Source organism: Salvelinus namaycush, chromosome 37 (genome assembly GCF_016432855.1).
Source record: "Salvelinus namaycush isolate Seneca chromosome 37, SaNama_1.0, whole genome shotgun sequence".
Classification (NCBI taxonomy): domain Eukaryota; kingdom Metazoa; phylum Chordata; class Actinopteri; order Salmoniformes; family Salmonidae; genus Salvelinus; species Salvelinus namaycush.
The window spans coordinates 24,131,754-24,140,341 of NC_052343.1; positions in this window are offsets into that span (position 1 = coordinate 24,131,754).

Here is an 8,588-nt window from a genome sequence, read left to right on the forward strand (position 1 = left end):
ACCGGATTCAGGTCGGGGTTTGTTATCGCTACCTGATTTTCAGGGTCCGGGGTGTGTTAGCGCAACCTGATCTCAGGGTTGGGGTTTGTGTTAGCTATACCTTATCTCAGGTTGGGGTGTGTTATCTATCCTGATCTCATGGTCGGTTGTGTTAGCTATACCTGATGTCAGGTTTAGGGTTGTGTTTACTGTACCCTGTCTCAGGGTTGGGGTTGTGTTAGCTATACTGAATCTCATGGCGGGTTGTGTTAGCTCTACTGATTTCAGGTGGGGGGGGGTGGGGTTGGTTAGCTATACTTATCTCACGTTGGGGTGTGTGTTTACTACACCTGATCTCAGCGTTGGGGTTGTGTTAGCTATACCTGATCTCAGGGTCGGGGTTTGTGTTTATCTGTACTATCTCAGTGGTCGGGTTGTGTTTGCTCATACCTGATCTCAGGGTCGGGTTGTGTTAGTATAACCTGTATCTCAGGTCGGGTTGTGTTAGCTATACCTGATCTCAGGTGGGGTTGTTTTAGCTGTACCTGATCTCAGGGTCGCGGTTGTGATTAAGTCTACCCTGATCTCAGGGTTTCGGGGTTTGTGTTCGCTATACCTGATTTCAGGTTTGGGGTGTGTTAGCTATACTGATCTCAGGTTGGTGGGTTGTGTTAGCTGTACCTGATCTCAGGGTCGGGGTGTGTTAGTCTACCTGACTCAGGGGTCTGGGGTGTGTTATCTGTAACCTGATCTCAGGGTCGGGTTGTGTTTAGCTACACCTGATCTCATGTTGGTCGGGTTGTGTTAGCTCGTACTGATCTCAGGGTTGCGGGTTTGTTGTTAGCTCATAACTGATCTCAGGGTTCGGGGTTTTAGCTCTACCTGATTTCAGGTGGGTTGTGTTAGCGTATCCTGATTCAGGGTCTGGGTTGTGTTAGCGACCTGTCTCAGGTTCCTGTTGTGTTAGCTATTCCTGATCTCAGGGTCGGGGTTGTGTTACTCCTTACTGGATTTCGGGTCGGGTTGTGGTATCGCTATACCTGTCTCCAAAAGCGTTGTTTCACCAAAAGGGTTGTGTTAGCTATACTGATCTCAGGGGTCGGGGTTGTTTTATGCTGCTACCTCGATCTTCAGGGGTTGTTTCGTCTGCTCGGTGTGTGTTAGTCTTACCATGCTCCAGTCGTGTTACATCTGTTGGTCTGGGGTTGTGTTTAGCTCTGACCTGATCTCAGGGTTGGGGTTGTGGTTAGCTATACCTGATCTCAGGTCGGGGTTGTGTTAGTCTACCTGACTCTGGCCGTTAGCATGCTGTGCCAGGTTGGGTTGTGTTGCTTACCTGATCTCAGGGTGGGTTGTGTTAGTCACTGATCTCAGGGTCGGTGTTTGTGTTAGCTCTACCTGATCTTCAGGTCTGTTGTGGTTGTTTAGCATATACCTGATTCAGTGTTGGGTGTTGTTTAGCTATACCTGATCTCAGGTTGTTGTGAGCTATCACCGATCTCAGGTCGTGTGTTAGTCTGTACCTGATCTCTGGGTCGGGGTTTGTGGTTAGCTCTCCTGATCTCAGGGTCGGGGTTTGTGTTAGCTTACCTGACTCAGGGTCGGGTTGTGTTGTACTATACCTGATCTCAAGGTCGGTTGTGTGCGTTCGTGGGGTGTTAGCTCTACCTGATCTCAGGGTGACGGTTGTGGTTAGCTCTACCTGATCTTCAGTTGGTTGTGAGAGACTGATCTGGTTGGGTTTTAGAGCTTCTAGGGCATTGACCTACCTTCTCAGGGTCGGTGGTTGTGTTTTTTAGTACTGTATCTCTCAGGGTCGGGTTTGTGTTAGCTGTAACCTATCTCAGGGTTGGGGTTGGTGTTAGCTTACCTGATCTCAGGTCGGGGTTGTGTTCTCTACTGATCTCATGCGGGGGTTTGTGTTATACTCTACCTGATCTTAGGGTCGGGGTGTGTTAAGGCTCTATAGGTCGGTTTGCACTGATCTCAGGGTCGGGTTGTTGCTCTACCTGCTCAGGTTTTTAGCTCTACCGATCACGGGTTCGCGGTTGTGTTAGCTCATACCTGATCTTCAGCGTCTGGGTTGTGTGTTAGTTACCTGATCTCAGGGTCGGGGTTGGTGTTTATCTTACACTGATCTCAGGGTCGGGTTGTGTTGCTCATACCTGATCTTCAGGGTTGGGTTGTGTTAGCTATCATCCATGGTAGCTCTACAGGGTGGGGTTGTGTTAGCTATACCTTGACTCAGGTGGGGTTGTGTTATGCTCTACCTATCTCATGGGTCGGGGTTGTGTTAGCTCTACCTGGTCTCAGGGTGGGTTGTGTTAGCTTCCTGATCTCAGGGTCGGGTGTTGTGTTCACGGGTCGTTTTGGCTGACATGCTCGGTGGGTTGTATCTCCGACTCGGGTCGGGTTTGTGTTAGCTATAACTGATTTTCAGGTTGGGTTGTGTACGCTATACCTGATCTCAGGGTTGGGGTTTGTTTAGCTGTACCTGATCTCAGGGTCGGGTGGTGTAGCTCGGTTAGGTCGTGGTTGTTTCTGTACCTGATCTCAGGTCGGGTGTGTGCTGTACCTGATAATCAGGTCGGGGGTTGTGTAGCTCTCCTATCTCAGGGTCTGGGTTGTGTTAGCTCTACCTGAATCTCGGTTCGGGGTATGTGTGTAGCTACTACGATTATCAAGGTCGGGGTTGTGTTCTAACGCTCGTGTCGGGTACTGTTTATCGTACTAGATTTCAGGAATGAGCCAGTTGGGGTGTGTTAGCTATACCCGATCTCAGGGTTGGGGTTGTGTTCTCTATCCTGATCTCATGGTTCGGGGTTGTGTTAGCTATACCTGTTCGGGTTTGTTGTTTTACTGTACCTATCTCAGGGTGTTGGTTTGTGTTAGCTATACCTGATCTCATGAGTAGGGGTTGTGTAGCTCTACCTGATTTCAGGGTTGGGGTTGATGTTAGCTCATACCTGATCTCAGGGTTCTGGGTTGTGTTACTATACCTGATGTTCAGGTTTGGCGGTTGTGTTAGCTCTACCTTGAGTCTCAGGTCGTGGGTTGTGTTAGCCATACCTGTGATCTCAGGTAAGACTAACACAACCCCGACCCTGAGATCAGCGTAGGCTAACACAACCCCACCCTGAGATCAGGTAGAGCTAACACAACCCAACCCTGAAATCAGGTATAGCTAACACAACCACCGACCCTGAGAATCATGTAGCAGCTAACACAACCCCAACCTGAGATCAGGTAGAGCTAACACAACCCCTGACCGCTGAGATCAGCTACAGCTAACACAACCCCGACCCTGAGATCAGGTACAGATAACACACCCCGAACCCTGAGATCAGTATATCTAACACAACCCCGAACCTGAGATCAGGTAGCAGCTAACAACAACCCCAACCCTGAGATCAGGTAATGCTAACACAACCCAACCCTGAGAATAGGTAGCTAACACAACCCCGACCCTGAGATCACGGTATAGCTAACCACCCCGACCTCTAGATCAGTAAGCTAACACAACCCACCTGAGATCAGGTAGAGCTAACACAACCCCGACCCTGAGATCAGTAGAGCTAACACAACCCCGAAATCCTGAGATCAGGTACCACTTATACACACACCCCGACCCTAGATCAGGTACAGATAAACAACCCCAACCCTGAGATCAGGTACAGCTAACACAACCCCACCCTGGAGATCAGGTATAGCTAACACAACCCACCCTGAATCAGTTATACTAACACAACCCCACCCTGAGATCAGGTAAGTAACACAACCCGACCCTGAGATCATGTAAGCTACACAACCCCGACCCTGAGATCAGGTAAGCTAACACAACCCCGACCCTGAATCAGGTATAGCTAACACAACCCCACCCTGAGATCAGGTAGAGCTAACACAACCCCGACCCTGATGATCAGGTACAGACTAAACACAACCCCAGACCCTGAGATCAGGTATAGCTAACAACCCCCAGACCCTGAGATTCAGGTAAGCTAACACAACCCCATACCCTGAAGATCAGGTAAGCTAACACAACCTCAACCCTGAAATCAGGTAGAGCTAACAAAACCCGACCCTGAGATCAGTAGCTAACACAACCCCGACCCTGAGATCAGGTACAGCTAACACAACCCCGACCCTGAGATCAGGTAGAGCTAACACAACCGACCCTGAATCAGGTAGAGCTAAACACAACCCGACCCTGAGATCAGTAGAGCTAACAACCCCGACCCTGAGATCAGGTACAATAAACCCACCCCGACCCTGAGATCAGGTAGAGCTAACACAACCCCGACCCTGAGATCAGGTTAACAGCTAACCAACCCCAACCCTGAGATCAGGTATGCGCTAACACAACCCCGACCCTGAATCAGGTACGCTAACACAACCCCGACCTGAAATCAGGTAGAGCTAACACAACCCCAACCCTGAGATCAGTATAGCTAACACAACCCCAACCCTGAGATCAGGTAGAGCTAACACAACCCAACCTGAGATCAGTACAGCTAACACAACCCTACCCTGAGATCAGGTATCAATAACACAACCCGACCCTGAGATCAGGTAGAGCTAAACACAACCCCGACCCTGAGATGCAGGTACACTAACACACCCCAACCCTGAGATCAGGTATAGCTAACACAACCCCAAACCTGAAATCAGGTATAGCTAACACAACCCCGACCCTGAGATCAGTAGATAGCTAACACAACCCCGACCCTGAGATAGGTAGAGCTTAACACAACCCGCCCGAGATCAGGTAGAGCTAACACACCCCGACCTGAGATCAGGTAGAGCTAACACAACCCCGACCCTGAGACAGTATAGCTAACACACCCCGACCCTGAATCAGGTATAGCTAACACAACCCGCGACACCTGAGATCGGTATAGCTAACACAACCCGACCCTGAGATCAGTACAGATAACACAACCCCGAACCCTGAGATCAGGTATAGCTAACACAACCCACGCTGAGATCAGGTTAGCTACACAACCCCGACTGAATCAGGTAGCTAACACAACCCCGACCCTGAGATCAGGTAGCTAACACAACCCCGACCCTGAGATCAGGTTGCGCTAACACAACCCCGACCCTGAAATCAGGTAGCGCTAAACACAACCCACCCTGAAATCAGGTAGAGCTAACACAAACCCAACCCTGAGATCAGGTATAGCTAACACAACCCCAACCCTGAGATCAGGTAGAGCTAACACAACCCCGAAACCTGAGATCAGGTACAGCTAACACCACCCCGACCCTGAGATCAGGTATCACCCCGATTAACAGCACACCCCGACCCTGAGATCAGGTAGAGCTAACACAACCCCGACCCTGAATCAGGTACAGCTAACACAACCCCAACCCTGAGATCACGTATAGCTAACACAACCCCAAACTGAAATCAGGTATAGCTAACACAACCCCGACCCTGAGATCAGGTAGAGCTAACACAACCCCGCCCTGAGATCAGGTACACTAACACACCCCACCCTGAGATCAGGTATAGCTAACACACCCCGACCTGAGATCAGTAGACTAACACAACCCGACCCTGAGATCAGGTATAGCTAACACAACCCCGACCCTGAGATCAGGTACAGATAACACAACCCCGACCCTGAGATCAGGTATAGCTAACACAACCCCAACGCTGAGATCAGGTATAGCTAACACACCCCAACGCTGAGATCATATACTAACACACCCCAACCCTGAAATCAGGTAGAGCTAACACAACCCCGACCCTGAGATCACGTATAGCTAACACAACCCAACCCTGAGATCAGGTACAGCTAACACAACCCTAAACCTGACATCAGTTATAGCTAACACAACCCACCCATGAGATCAGGTATGATAACACAACCCCACACTGGATCAGGTATAGCTAACACAACCCCACCCTGAGATCAGGTTGCGCTAACACACCCCGACCCTGAAATCAGGTAGCGCTAACACAACCCCGACCCTGAAATCAGGTAGAGCTAACACAACCCCAACCCTGAGATCAGTAGAGCTAACACACCCCAACCCTGAGATCAGGGTATAGACTAACACAACCCCAGACCTGAGATCAGGTACAGCTAACACAACCCGACCCTGAGATCAGGTACGATAACACAACCCGACCCTGAGATCAGGTAGAGCTAACACAACCCCGACCCTGAAGTCAGGTACAGCTAACACAACCCCAACCCTGTATCAGGTATAGCTAACACAACCCCAACTCGACATCAGGTAAGCTAACACAACCCCGACCCTGAGATCAGTTAGAGCTAACACAACCCCGACGAGATCAGGTAGAGCTAACACAACCCCGACCCTGAGATCAGGTAGAGCTAACACAACCCGACCCTGAGATCAGGTAGGCTAACACAACCCGACCCTGAGATCAGGTATAGCTAACACAACCCCGACCTGAGATCAGGTAAGCTAACACAACCCCGCCTGAGATCGTGCTAACACAACCCCGACCCTGAATCAGGTACGATAACACAACCCGACCCTGAGATCAGTATAAGCTAACACAACCCAACCTGAGATCATGTATGCTAACACAACCCCGACCCTGAATCAGGTAGCTAACACAACCCCGACCCTGAATCAGGTAGAGCTAACCCAACCCCGACCCTGAGATCAGGTTAGCGCTAACACAACCCGACACCTGAATCAGGTACGCGTAACACAACCCCGACCCTGATAATCAGGTAGAGATAACACAACCCCAACCCTGAGATCAGGTAGAGCTAACACAACCCCAACCCTGAGCGTCAGGTAGAGCTAACACAACCCCCACCCTGAGATCAGGTACAGCTAACACAACCCCGACCTGAATCAGGTACAGATAACACAACCCCGACCCTGAAATCAGGTAGACTAACACAACCCCGACCCTGAGATAAGTAAGCTAACACAACCCCAACCTGAGATCAGGTATGCTAACACAACCCAAACCTAAATCAGGTAAGCTAACACAAACCCGACCCTGAGATCAGGTAGCTAACACAACCCCGACCCTGAGATCAGGTACAGCTAACACAACCCCGACCCTGAGATCAGGTACTAACAAACCCGACCCTAGATCAGGTATAGCTAACACAACCCCACCCTGAGATCAGGTATAGCTAACACAACCCCACCCTGAGATCAGGTACGTAACACACCCGACTGAATCAGTTAGCTCACCACCCACCTGAGATCAGGTATAGCTACACAACCCCAACCTGAGATCAGGTATAGCTAACACAACCCCAACCCTGAATCATGATAGAGCTAACACAACCCCGACCCTGAGATCAGCAGGTCTATAGCTAACACAACCCCAACCCTGAGACAGTACAGCTAACACAACCCAAACCTGACATCAGGTATAGCTAACACAACCCCGACCATGAGATCAGGTATAAGATACACAACCCCAACCTGAGATCAGGTATAGCTACACAACCCCAACCCTGAGATCAGGTCCAGCTACACACCCCAAACCTGAAATCAGGTATAGCTAACACAACCCCGACCCTGAGATCAGTACAGATAACCCAACCCCAACCCTGAGATCAGGTACAGCTAACACCCCGCTGAGACAGGTGAGCTAACACAACCCGACCCTGAGATCATGTATAGCTAACACAACCCGACCATGAGATCAGTAGAGCTAACACAACCCCCGACCCTGAGATCAGTACAGATAACACAACCCCAACCCTGAGATCAGGTATAGCTAACACAACCCCAACCCTGAGATCATGTACAGCTAACCAGACAACCCAACCCTGAGATCAGTATACTAACACAAACTCAACCCTGAAATCAGGTAGAGCTAACAAAACCCCGACCCTGAGATCATGTATAGCTAACACACCGCGACCCTGAGATCAGGTAGAGCTAACACAACCCCGACCCTGAGATCAGGTAGAGCTAACACAACCCCGACCCTGAGATCATGTACGATAACACAACCCCGCCCCTGATCAGGTAGAACTAACACAACCCCGACCCTGAGATCAGGTACAGCTAACACAACCCCAACCCTGAGATCAGGTATAGCTAACACAACCCCAAACCTGAAATCATGTATGCTACACAACCCCGACCCGAGATAGGTAGATAAACAACCGCCCTGAGATCAGGTCAGACTACACAACCCCGACCCTGAGCTCAGGTAAGCTAACACAACCCCGACCCTGAGATCAGTATAGCTAACACAACCCCGACCCTGAGATAGTATAGCTAACACAACCCCCCCCGACCCTGAGATCAGGTACAGATAACACAACCCCGACCCGGATCAGGTATAGTAACACAACCCCAACGCTGAGATCAGGTATAGCTAACACAACCCCAACGCTGAGATCAGGATAGCTAACACAACCCCGAACCCTGAGATCAGGTAGAGCTAACACAACCCCAGACCCGGAGATCAGTAGCTAACACAACCCAACCCTGAGATCAGGTATAGCTAACACAACCCTAAACCTGAATCAGGTAATGCTCACAAACCCGACCCTGAGATCAGGTAGAGATAACACAACCCCAACCTGAGATCAGGATAGCTAACACAACCCCAACCCTGAATCAGGTAGCTAACACACCCAAACCTG